Below are 14,088 nucleotides of genomic sequence, written 5' to 3'. Positions count from 1 at the left end.
GGGAGAGCAGAAGCACAGAAACTTGAAAATACAATTTTTCACATGGGTTTTGTGAGCTAACCGAAGTGATCAGAGTGAGCATGGGCCTTGCAAGTTTTCGTTCTTTCTCTCACTAGAGAGAAAGGCTTACAGGAAATGTTTTAACAAATTTCAGTGCTATGTCTCAAGAGTGCCCAGGGTCAGTATAGCAATTTAGAGAACCGGTTGCTAACAACATCAACTCTGACCCACTCACGCCCCCAGCAACCAACCCACTCACGTCCCCACTCAAACCCACTATGTAAACTGACAAACTGATATTAATAATTTCTACCCAGAAAGGTAAGAAGACTTTTTTAAAGTTAATTTTTCCATACTCATTTTGAATTACCAAAAAAAACGAAGGACAGAAAGTTGAATGGGTATGTTATAAGTAAATACATGTTGATTGTCCTTAATCTGAAAATGCAACATCTGAGATTGTTCAAAATCTAAGACTTTTTTTTGAGAACCATTGTGATACCACAAAAAAATTTTCACATCTCACCTAATGGCTTCCATCACAGTCAAAATGAAGGAACACTAAATTATTGTATAAAACCATATTCAGCCTCTGTGTATGTGGGCATAAAAGAAACAGAAATAAATTTCATGTTTAGACTTAGGTTTCAATCCCAAGGTATATTGTTGTATATATGTAACCATTTCAAATTCAGAAGAAAAAAAAATCCCAAACGTAAACCACTTGGGTTCCCATCATTTTTCATAAAGGACATTTAGCCTGCATAGCCAAATATTACTGATAGAATATAGAGGGCCCTGAGTATCCTCTAGAGAATTCTTCTAATTTTGCTAAATGTTTTCAATTTCTAATAATAAAATGTCAGGGAAAAAATCACAGGCAAAACAATCACATCCTGTTGTCTGAATTAATGACTTAAGCTTCAAAAGCCAATCATGGTGCTGAGTTTATGCAGGTGCCCCAGAGTCCATGTGATAAAGTCTCTGCCAATTTTCTTCCACATGCTTAAATGCTTTTCATTCATTTACATTTTGTTACTCTCCACAATCTTGAGAGTTTTTTTAAGCAATTATTTTAAACTGGGAAAAACATGAAAATTAAAAACAAACCATTTTCCACTAGGATATAGCAGCTCTGGTTACTTAAAAAAAAATGTTAGCAGACATGATGGTCTGTGCCTATAATTTAGCTCTCTAGAGGTAAAGTCTGGAGGATCGGGGAGTTCAAGGCTATTTTAGGCTACAAAGACAGAAAAAAGAAGGGAAGAGTACCCTATGTCTTTCAGAAAAGCTACCCTGATTTATTTTTCTGTGATCTCTGTGGCAACTGGAGCAGGACTCTTCCTGTGGTGCTTGTGGGAAATCTCCCAGACTAGATTACAACACCCTTAGCACAGGAGCAAAGTCTTAGCTGATTTTGTCCTTCAGGATGTGGTGGGCTACTGGAAAAAAGCTTCCTTGTCTAAGAATGGATTTGCTGCATCTACTTGTAGAGACACAGGCCTAGGGCCTATAGTAATTCCAAGACTACATTACATGGTTTAGCACTTAGAAACCTGACTAGAGGCAACAAAGGAATGAAGACAGGACAATGACACAGATACACAAACAGAAAAGTTGGGTTCAGGTTGACTGCACATGCTCTACTCGAATGGCACCAACTACCACCCAACCCTGACTCTCAGTGCATTTCTTATAAACAGGATAGGGGAGGAGTTAGTTACCCTTGGTGGGAGGTGTCTGTAGGCCAGCAGTTTAAGGCTGGAAACATCTTAGAGGAGGAGGAGGATGCTGTAGTTGCTAGTTTTTTGCACACACTGGTTAATCTTTTATAAATATTTGTACTTGCACACACACTGTCAACATTTGAACTCAGACCCAAAGAAGGCACTTCCCGTGGGTTTGAAACACTAGACCTTGACATGACCGTGGCCATGTCAACAACACAAGTCCTTCCCTCAGGACTTCCCTCTTTACAAATTCAACCTTCTGTGGCTCACCTCATCTGCATATGGCAAAGTTAGGCTCCAAATACTGAGGATGAAATAGCAGGTTAGAGCAAGAGCCTCTCTCTAACTCTGCATTCCCTGGGCTCACCAAGTGACTCCAAAGCACCCCTAAGCCCCTGTCCTCCCCACTGAACTCCTGATGGACTGTTGTTTTATGGCAGGATGGTAAAGTCTCCTGGGTATTAAAAACACCAAGAGCACCCGAGTTAAGGCTCTAAGGGTCCTCAGTTTTGTTTCCACTTGCCTGTCATTTGATTCTCAGGACCATCTACTCTAGTGCTTCTCACCCTTCCTAATGCTGTGACCCTTTTATACAGTTCCTCATGTTATGATGATCCACAACTATAAAATTACTTTGTTACTATTTCATAGCTGTAATGTTGCCACTGTTATGAGTCCTAATGTAAATATCTGACTCCAAAGGGGCCATCTATGACTCACAGGTTGAGAACCACCGATCTACTAGCTTTCTAGTGCACAGAATTATCATGTAAATCTGTTCTCTACTAGCAGCTCTTTTTGCCTCTCAGGAGACAATTGACATGCCCAGAAATATATTTGGTTGCCACATCTGGAAGTGGATCCTACTGGCACCTAACAGGTTAGGTCAAAGGTTCTAAATGCTGCCCCAAATCTTACAGTACACAGAATATACTAAGCCCACCTTCCTATACAAAGGTGGGCCATGTTAGGGTTGCAGCTTAATTAATAGAGAGCTTATCTAACATGATCAAAGTTCTGGGTCTGACTCCAAACAATGCATAAAACAGGCCCAGAGGCATACACCTTTAATTCTAGTACTTGGAAGATAGAGGAAAGGAGCTCAGAAGTTCAAGGTAATTGTCTAGAACATAGCCCAAAGCCAACCTAGGCTACATGAATCAGATACCATGTAAAGATAAATAAATAAATAAATAATAAACAAATAAATACTAAAGAAGTCTAACTTCAAGTATCCAAAATGCTCAGATTGAAGCACCTGACTCTATTATAGCTGTCAGAGTCCTGAGGTTTTCTAGGGGCTGGAAACGAGATTTAGCAGTGGAGTTCTTGCTGACCATGCAAGTGTACTAAGTTTAATGTCTAACACCTCTACTAACATAGTAACAGATAAAGATGGCTCTAGGGTTTCATGGTCAAAGTAACTCCTTTGTTTCCATTTCCCTAAACATATGGTACATATGCTCAGACCTCATATAAAGAGCTACACACCCATGTATTCCAGAGTACATGTGAGTCAACTGTTGTTACAGGTCGAACTGACTTCAGCAAATGACATTCAATGGGGATTTTTCTTTGCATGAGGCATCTTATATACAGGGACTAATGTTCTCATCACAATCTGGAGACCGTAGAGATTCTAAACTTGAAAGCTATATTCATTATATAGATTCCATGTTTAATTAAGAGTTTGAGACTTTAGTTTTATTTTGAAGACAGATTGCCTTAGCTCCCTTATAAATTTGTGTTATTTAACATGCAATTAGTAATGTCCCCCTCATTTGAGAAACTTAAGTCCACCTTTTCTTCTCTCAATGTGAAACTGATGTCCCAAACAAGCATAATCATTCACAAGTCATGCAAATCCTCTTTTCTCAGCTCAGCAAGCATCCATCAAATACTTTCTAAGGAGAAGCATCAATTACTTCCTAATATCAGAACCATGCTATATCTTTGTTGTTATACATAATTTGGGCAACTGTGTGGGAATGGCAACTTTGGAAAGCTCCAATGACTGATCTATTAATATAGTATTGAATGTCACAGTTAAAAAAGGAAGGTGCTAATATAGAGTGTTGTTGGCTCCAGCCCAGTTCTTGGCATAAGGATTATTGCTTGATAAACATGGCTGATCAAAGAAGTAAAGGAAGCATAACAAGAAGCAGCAAATGGATGTGACCTTTAGAAGACAAATCCAGTGTTTGCATCTGCAATTGATATGTTCTCTAACAGCAGCTGAAAATGTTTTTAGCTTACTTTCATTTTATCGTTAAGACATGTCCATACATAGTTTTCATATTCACATCAACATTTCTTTTCTTGTGAGTAAAAATGACATTTTTTTCTTCTAGACAGAATAAAAGTGTTCAAATAGAAAATATTTAATGGTTAGATTTTTTTTTCTTGAGACAGGGGTTTGCTTTGTAGTCCTGGCTGGCCACAAACTCACATACATTCACCTGCCTCTGCGTCCAGAGTCCTGGGATTAGAGCCATTTGCCACCATACTTAGCTCAAAATTTTTTTAAAAAGCATTTTTATTTTTGTCAGCATCTGGGCAAAAATGTACAGGATAAACTTTTTGTTAACAATAGAGCTGATGGTTCATGATATTATTTTATTTTCTTTCCCTCCGTCTGAAGTGGAAATTTCAGGGGTTTTTTTGAAAGTTTAATGGATGGCGTTTTGCTGGAGCAAACATGTGAAGGAATGTTTAGCTTAAGTGGACACGGGTAAAAGGATGTTCTGCTAAAGCAAGCATGTGAAAGGACACATGACAAAGGATTCTTCGATGACGACATGCATGTATTGGTCTGCCTTACATCGTGTAGCTGAGCTGTATTCATTTGGATACAACAGAGAAAGGCACCAAAAATCTTCTGGAGGTGTAAGGCAGTATGCATCCTGGAGCTGGAGTTATGAATTATTGTGAACTGCCATGTGGTGACTGGGAATCAAACCCAGGTACTCTGAGAAAACAAGTGCTCTCAAACATGGAGCCATCTTTCCAGCCCAGGATTTTAGTTTTTAAAAAGAGTTTTGGTGATCATCTATGGTCCCCTGGCTCTGTCTTTTGAGGAAAGCTGACATCTGTGGGTATTTTGTATCTATCTGATGACAAGGACTGACTCAGGAAGAGACGGTAGTCATTGAAGAGGGAATATAGCTTATTCGGGTCAAAGATGATTAAGAGTTTTAGCTCTGAGATCATAGAAGATGAAGTTGTGGCTATCTAAATTACCCCAAGAAAAGAATGTGAGAGAAAAATGGTTGATGGGTTTCCTAAAGATTAGGACTAGAAAGGATCAAGCTAACACTGGATAAAAATGAAAGAAAAGGAGTCAGTATTACAGTCTATAGCATATTGGGGAATGCATGGGAAGATAATCTGGTAAGCTGAGTCTAGAGACTCAAAGAGGTCAGGGTTTAATAGTTAGAGAATGCTTAGGACATGGGAAGATATCTGAGAATCAGGAAGTTAAACATAGGATACCCACTCTGAGCTTTGAGAACAAGGATGCCATTAGAAGTTTTCATAGAACTACTTCTGAGTTGCCATGTATGGGGAGGCTGGGTTGTTGTAGACAGAAGGCAAACAAGCAGAGGAGAAAAGGGAGATTTCTTTCCTGAAGAACCCGCACTTCCTGGAGTGGAAGTTGAAGAAGAGAATGTTGTGATCAGAGAGTGAAGGAACAGGCCACTGTTTTTGTTGTTGTTGTTGTTTTCCTCTTCTGTTTGTTAAAATAATATTCTCAAAGTCAAAGGGGTTGGGGTCTAAATTGGATTGTTAGCCAAATTTTGTAAATAAAGCTTTATTGACACACAGCCCTATTCACTTGATGATGGATTTTTCTGGGGCTACCTTTAAAGACAGGAGGGGGGTTGAATAAGTGCAACAGTGAAGGAAAAAAATGTTAACTCTTAGGCTCTTTAAGAAAAATTAGTTAACCAAATTCTTGGTCAATTCTCTCTAGAAATTTGGAAAAAACAAAACAAGACAAAACAACTCCTGATACTACATTTGATGTTTCTAGCCATTTGCTTTCTTCTTCTGACAAAGCAGAAGTGCCCCCCGATCCTGCTAATAGACCCATCCTTACTTCTATTTTGAAGGACTGTTTATTCTAATACAGAGTAAGTCAACGGTACTCTCATCAAGATGAATGTTCCTCTCCGTTCTAGCTACAAACTATTAAATAAAAACTATTAAAGCAAACCCTCGTCTGCCTTTTGTATAGGCTTTGCATCAAGGATGTTTATGGCCACATTAATGAGCAGATGGGACATCACTTCATGATTGCAGGAAATCTGGAGATTTAAGTGAAAAGGAAATACTTTTGTGACTGCCTTTGTCCTATCAAAGTGAATCAAAGTTAATAGCTTGTGGTTGGCTTGGCAGCTCACAAGAAAGGGAGAGGTTGTCAGAGAATCAAAAATCAGAGTTTCCTGTTTTTGAAGATGTATTTCAATAATATCACTGAGGGCTTCAAAGACAAAAAACGGCTGTTTGCCAGGACCAAGACAGCCCCAAATGCCTTTGCTTGCTTTACTGTGATGCTGAAGGGTCAAGGAACCCTTTCCACTGCTTTCTTCTTGCCGCTCCCTGCTGCTGTTATTTTGCTGCTGTTGTTATATTATTGAGATTCATGCTGAAAATTCAATTAAGTACTCCCAATTTTGACTTTCTTGGCCTAAGTAAGCCATTATGGAGAAATTAGGAAAGATTTGTAACACCAGAACATTTTTAAAGTTGTAACTGTCTACACACAAGCATGGTGGAACAGCAGTTTGGTAAATAGGTTTGCTAATAGGTTAATAGTTTAGTAAATAGTTTGCTAATAGGTCTATCCTGATTTTTCAGTTCATGTTTTTTATATTGTGATATCAACATTCTTCTCATTTACCCCGTTAGAAAATGAAAAGGTGCTTCTTAGGGTACTGTAATCTGCCTTACACACCGTACTCTTGTTTATTATTAGACACAGACCACACTCTGTTCTTCTTTAATTTCTTCTTTATTTTTTCTTATTTTATTTATGTGTATGTATATGCATATGTATATGTGAATATGTATGTGTGTGTGCCTATAAGTTCATGTAGGGGTCCAATGAGTTCATGGATCCTCCAGAACTTCAGTTATAGACAATTATGAACTACCTAATGTGAGTACTGGGAACAGAACCCAACCCCTTTGCAAGAGCAATATTTACTCTTAAACACCGAGCTCTCTCTCTCAGTCCACCCACCCACCTCTGCTTTTTTCTGTTTATTTGAGGCAGATTCTCATGCAGCCTAAACTGGTCTTGAACAGTCTATTTAGTGGAGAGCTGATCCTCCTGCTTCTAAGTCCAAAGTGCTAGGATTACAGGAACTCATCACCATGCCGAGTTTTATGTGACGCTGGGGATCAAACTCAAAATTTCCTGCATACTAAGCAAATACTTTACCAACTGAGCTACATCCTCAACCTGACCCAAGCTGTCTTTAAATTATGGTAGTTAGCTACTATTGCCCAACTCAGAGGCCAAAGCTATATTCTTGGACTTCTCTGTCTTTGCCACTTGTGTTCTTGTGTTCACAACTATGACTTTGATGTGATTGGTAAGTCTTCCAAATAAATCCAACAATATTAGTTTTTTTTTTCAGGAATTGGACCTGCTGTGCCAAGTCGGAGGATTACAGTCAACCTGTATTACATCCTTCAGTACAGAATTCTGCAAAGGCCATTCACAGAACAGATGAAAAAATTGAGCTTTGAGTCAAGACCTATGTGGCCATTACAGACAAGAATGGTTTGATCTTCTGCCACAATTTAATTTAGAACTTTGAAAAGATAGATTGATTTCATTTTTTATATACGGGTGTTTTGTTTGTTTCCCAAAATGTCTATGTACTTCATGCCTGCTTGGTGCCCAAGGAAGCCAGAAGAAGGCACCAGATGCCTTAAAAGTGGGATCTCTTGGACTTTCAGGTGGTTCAGGTTCTATGCAAGAATGTTATTCTCTCAACAGCCAGGCAACCTCTGTAGTCACTCCAATAAGATTCTTGAAGAAGACAAGGTTCTTGGGAATCTCTTTTGGATGTGCGACTTTAGGGTCAGATGAACTTAAAATGTTCCCTTATAAACTGCATCGGCTATAGAAGCTATGTTGCCTGATTTTTAACACTTGATCTTTCTTAACCAAAAGGACTAGAAGCAGTGTTGTCTGATTTTTTTTTAATTTGAAAAATATGCAAGAACAGATATCTATAGAATAAGAAATTTCTAATGGCAGTTTTGTAATTTGTGTCCTCTGAGTTTTCTATAAGGAAATAGTTTCCTGGGATTATTATTTTTTTCCTATATAAGTTAGATATGAAGGTCTGTAAACCTCACAGACCAGACATTGTTTCCAGAACATCACACAAATAGTCTCAAAGGGGAAACTTCTGTTCATAATAATATCAGGTGAACGTATACAGTCTCAATACTACAAGGAGAGGGCTGGCTAACTGTGAAACCTGGAGATGCAGTACCTGCCATCATCACTACAATCATACTTTTTGAAGTATACACCAAACATCTAGGGATATAGGCAGTCACCAGCAGGGCTCCAGTGATGTTTTAGGTAAGATTTTCTGGGGCTGCAGATGTAGCTAAGTTGGTAGCATGCTTTTGCGTAGAACACACAAAGCCCAGAGTTTGAACTTCAGTGCCACATAAGGTGGAAATGATAGTGTACCTCTGTAATTCCAGCACTCAGGAGGATCAGAAGTTCAAAATCATCTTCAGGTACATATAGAAGTCAAGCTGAAATACATGAGATCCTGATACAAACAAAATGAAACCAAAAACTAAAAGAGATTTTTTTTTCTGCATTAAAGTCAATGCATATTTTGTCTGTTTGAAACAGGGCAACAGGTTGGTTGCCATATTCGGTCCTCCTGAGAGATACCATCATGTCCATCTAGAAAGCTTTTGCATAACCATATAGAATCTTTTTATTTGTCATTTTAATGATTTAAAATGGATGATTACTAGTCAGACATACCCTATCAGTGTTTGGTACTGAACTGTCTCTGAAACATCAGTTCATTCTGTTTAGACTCCAAACGGACTGGGATTTATGTCCTCACTTGAACTTTGATTCCCCATGCTAGTTCATCAACAAAAGGAATTGAGACACAGTCATGAACTTTAGCTATTAGCACTCACCATGGCGATTACCTAGATGACTGTAAAACATCATAACAAGAGGTTATAGCCTAGTCCCATAAAATCAAAATTATAATGCCTTGCAAATTATTGTTGCTGAAAATCAGCACAACCTACACATCATGCTAATTATGAGCAATAATTACTCATGCAGACGACTTTCCTAAGTAGTCCACAGACTTCCATCAGGGTTTCCTACTTGTTAGCATTTTCCTAACTCTAAACATAATGTGGACTCAGGACAGAAGATCATGGTCTACACACTCTTGGTATGACTTCTTAGAATAAAGTTAATATTATGTAAGTTTTCAGAATAGTTCTGGGATACTCATAAAATTTCACTGGCATTGGTTCTTTCTTCCTCAGTCACTCTAATTAGAAGCTTGTACCAACTGATATGTAGTTTTAGTTTATGGTTTTTTGTTTTCCTTTTGAGGTGAGATCTTTCTGTATAGCCCAGGCTGGCTTCCAACTTGTAGTCCTCTTGCCTGAGACACCACAAGATTTGATATTACAAGAATGTGCCACCATAACTGGCTCTTTCTTTCTTAATAGGACCATACTAAACATCATGTGCTATCGTTTTTTTTAAACCTAACAGCATATTGTGTGCATCCATGTGTATTATTACTAATATATGTGTCTTAACAAATGGTGGCATAGTATCCTACTGTATCTGCAGTAGTTTAACCAGTTGCTTCCTGATAGTTACATTCATTCCAGATTACCTCCTTACTTGTAGAAACATTTTTGTGATGGTTAGTTTAAATTGTCAGCTTGACACATCCTAGAGTCACCTAGGAGGAGAGTCCAATGATGTCTAGATCAGGTTGGCCTGTGGTCATGTTTACTTGTGTAAATTCCTAGAAATAACTTAAATAGTTCACTTGGAGTCTATTTTAAAACTGTGGGATTTGTTGCTGAATTGCTTATCCCCAAATTGTCCCAGCTTACATTTTCTTATTTTTAAACTATAAATGTCATTATAACTCCTTTAAAGCCATTGTTATAGTTAAGGCATATGCCATTACTATTTAGTACTTTGCCCCATTTTATGAAATACTACAAAAAGCCCTTGGTATTTTTTTTTTAACCAATAAAGAGATGGCTCAAACATACTGGGAATGGTTGTCAAGTTTGAAAACTGAAGGTTAGGGAAGATATTCTCTCTAAACAACTAATGAGTGAGTAAAAGAAAGTGCAAATGAGTGAACGGGAAAACAAAAGTAACTCTGGAATAAGAATTATTGCCAGGTTGTGCTGGCCCACACCTTTAACCCCAGCACTCCAGTGACAGAGGTAGGCAGATCTCTGTGAGTTCGGGTCAGCCTGGTCTACAAAATGAGTTCCTGTACAGCCATGGCTGTTACACAGAGAAACCCTGTCCCCCTCAAAAAAACAAAAAAACCAAACAAACAAACAAAAAAAAAACAAAAAGAAAGTTAATGAAAAGAATAAACAAGCAAACAAACAAATATTATAACTAATTCTGGATGTGGTGGCTCATGTCTGTAATTCCAATAAAAACAAAACAAAGCTTTTGAAGTGGGTGGATTTCTTTTTACAGTTTCTTGCTTCTCCCAGACCCCCAACTTGGAGACAGAGTCTTACTGTGTAGCCCTGCCTAGCCTGGAACTTACTAAGTAGATTAGACTGGCCTTGGATTCAGAGATCTGCCTCTTAAGTGCTGGCATTAGAGCTGTGGTCCATCATGGCCATTGATTGACCCACTCTTAGGGGTGTTTTCCCTTTCTGAATAAGGTGTCTCTACTTCTATTTCTATATAGCAAACAAAAAAGCAAAAGGCAAAACAAAACCACAGTCTAATATGCCCATATCAAAGGAAAGACATGATGCACTCAGCGAATCACACACTGTCCCATTGAGATGTCATCTTTTACTTTAATTTTAATGAAAGTGGCCTCTCCTCCTTGATGCTCAAATTGTTCTTCTAGACACAGTTTGGTTTGTGTGGCTTGATATGGGTGGTGTTATTTCATGTACGGAAGTAAACCTGATGGCTATCTTTGTTCTCAGAATTTTCTTGTTAAATGAGGCTACAGTCACTACAACATTTTAGTTTTATACACTGCTTATTCTACCATTGATGGTTTTCATTCCAGTGAGGTAATTGCTCTGGCTTTTGTAGAAATCCTATTGTGAATTTGAATGGGGCCTCCCTACACCTTCTAAGGGGGCCTGCTTTTGATATGTTTGCTGTGTATAACCGATAAACTCTCTGATCTCTGTCAAGTTTGATTTTTGCCCAGCATTGTCTTCAGAAATCCCTCATGAGAATCCCCCTGGGTGTAAATTGAAGTGCGATTTCCTAGACAAAGTCTAGGTCTTCTGAATCAGATTTTCTTCTGGGGAAACAGGGGCTTGGCTGGCCTCTAAACTTGATACTGATGTTGACCTTGAAAGTGTAATCTTCTCGCTTGACTTCCAGAGTCCTAGGAGAAGGCATAACCACCACAACCAGTCCATGAACTTCTGGAGACCAAACACATGACTTTATGCTTTCTCAGTAAGCATTCTACCATCTACCAACAGGGTTACACCTCAGACTATTCTTCTTCTTCTTCTTCTTCTTCTTCTTCTTCTTCTTCTTCTTCTTCTTCTTCTTCTTCTTCTTCTTCTTCTTCTTCTTCTTCTTCTCTTCCCTTCCACTCCCCCTTCCGTCCCTCTCCCTTTCTCTTCCCTTCTCTCTTTATTGAACACAGTCTTACTCTTTATCCCAGACTGATCTTGAATTCATGACAGACTTACTGCTTCCAACTTACAAGTGGTAGGGCTTCAGGCATGAACCACCATGGTTGACTTGAATCTGAATTTCAAGGGCCATCCCTTTACATTCTCTCTGAACACATACACAAGTATGGGCTGTGTGGCCTTATCTTACACCCAGGCTCTTCTCTTGTGCTCCCTCACCAAATTCTTCAGCGTCTTTATTTTGTCCACTCAGAAACTGCCTCCTGTATGGATTACAAAAGTGTGCTTTCCTAAGAAGGAGCGAGATCTTTCGATGTGCTTTAAGGCAAGGGGACAGAAAACAGTTTCCATGTGAAGCTGTCAGATTCTATCCTGAGCCTCAGGCTGACCCATAGATGGGTTGAGTCATCCACAGGAAGGGTAATGAGGTCAGCTAGCCTGAACTGAGAAACGTCAGACCCAACTAAGTCAAGCCATGTTCTTGGACCCATAAATAGTTTCAGGATGAAACAGATGATTTACTGATATCAGAACGGCTAGACTAGTTACTTTGGTTATCTCTTTGGGTATGTGGTTTCTGTTCTTGAGACTTCACGCATTACTCTTAAACACTTTGTGCATTGTCCAAGCAGACTGTGACTGCCCCAGACTTTGACCTTGATGGCTTCTAGTTCATGAATAATTCCAAGAACATAGATTATGTGATTAGTCAGGCCTCGGAGAAGAGGAAGCTGCTGACTAGAAGCAGTTTGCAAGAATAAGGGGAAATGCAGATACAGAGGCCTGAGAAGGCAGAGTGTGGAATTTTGGAAATTTTGCTTTTGTAGAACTCACCATTCCATGATGATAACACATATGTTAGGTTGGGAAATAAAGACATAAAAACTGAGCCACCCTTGCTGGCATATGCCTATAATCCTAGCACATGGAAGATGTAGGCAGGAGGGTAAGGAATTCATTCTTGTCTTTTAAAAATATAGAGAGAACTAAGAAACAAACTAGATATAGAAATTGAATATTTCCAACTTCAAGAATTTACCTTTAGACTATTTTAGTGTTTAAAAAGCGTAAGTGTGGGTGATGACGTATGATGTCCCTTAGTTTGGAACGGGAAGCAAAGCATGATGAAAGACAAAAAGCTTTTCATGGGTCAGGGATTTGAGTCAGTCAATGTCCCCAGGGTTGCAGCTCAATTCTGGATTTATAGTCAGAGTCTTTGTGAATTTATAGATTTTGTTTGTAAAGGGAAAGCAGCAGTCTAAAAATGAACATTCAGCTTCTATTTGATTGACCTAGATTTCTTTTAGCTTTGGCTGATTACCGAAGCATTAGCAAAATGCTTCCCCACTAGTGTAGACATTTAAGCTGAAAATCCAATATGCAGGCAATTAGAATCAATGTTCACTACACAAGAATAAGTATAGCTCAGATGTTTTCCTGAACACAGAGCGGGGGTGGGGTGGGATCGGGCAGGTAGGAGGTAACCCAAAGCCATACTCTGACATAGTTTTATAAATATTGCCTCATTTTAGACCACTCCAGCAATGCCATCAGAAAGTAGGAAAGGTAAAACACAAATTCGAAAATGTAATTCAAGAGTGCTATGCCTAATTGTATCCCTTTGATATCTGAGTTTCCAAGGTATCGAGGTGGCTAAGTGGATAAAAGCACTTGCTGAACAAAGCCTGATCATCTGAGTTCCAGCCAAGGAACCCACCGTGGAAGGAGAGAAATATCATCCTCTGACCTCCACATCTGCACACCTGCATTCATACATACAGACATTTCCCATGTATACAGTAATTAAAATTTAAAAAAAAATGCACACTTGTAGTTAAGAGAAAAATAATAGTAAATGTTAACAATTGACAAAATGAAATATTAAAGCAATATCATTGTGCTCATTTAGTTGGCCTATGTGAATATTGTCTCAATAGGACAAAAAGTGGAAATTAATGGTAGAGAAGTTATTAGAAATAATTAAGTAAGGGAATTGAAAACTTAAATTTCCATTGAGTGTGATGATCCTTGTGTCTGGGAGGTTCAAAGCCAGCCTGGGTTACATGGCAAGACTATATCTCAAACAAACAAACAAACAAACAAACAAACACAAGATGACCATGTGTAAGAGTATATCTCAGTTGATAGAGTGCTCGGTCACTGTGAACAAAGTCCTGGGTTTGGTCCCTAGCACTATGTAAACTAACTATGGTAATACATGTCTGTATTTGGGAGGTGAAAGCAGGAGGAGCAGAAGTTCAAGGCTATTTTCAGTTTCATAAGTAGATATGAGGCCAGACTTAGTCAATGAGACCCTATCACAGAAAACAAAGCACACTTAAATGTCAAATAGGAATTTATAAAATTCATCGCCTATTGCAAAACCCAGTTCCCATGAACTCAAAAGAGATCTGAAGCTCTGTCCTCCGGCGACTTCCATTTTCCAAATGAG

The sequence above is a fragment of the Mus caroli genome, chromosome X (assembly GCF_900094665.2).
Source record: "Mus caroli chromosome X, CAROLI_EIJ_v1.1, whole genome shotgun sequence".
Taxonomy (NCBI): domain Eukaryota; kingdom Metazoa; phylum Chordata; class Mammalia; order Rodentia; family Muridae; genus Mus; species Mus caroli.
The sequence above is the reverse complement of the archived record's forward strand: the minus strand, read 5'-3'. Positions refer to the sequence as shown.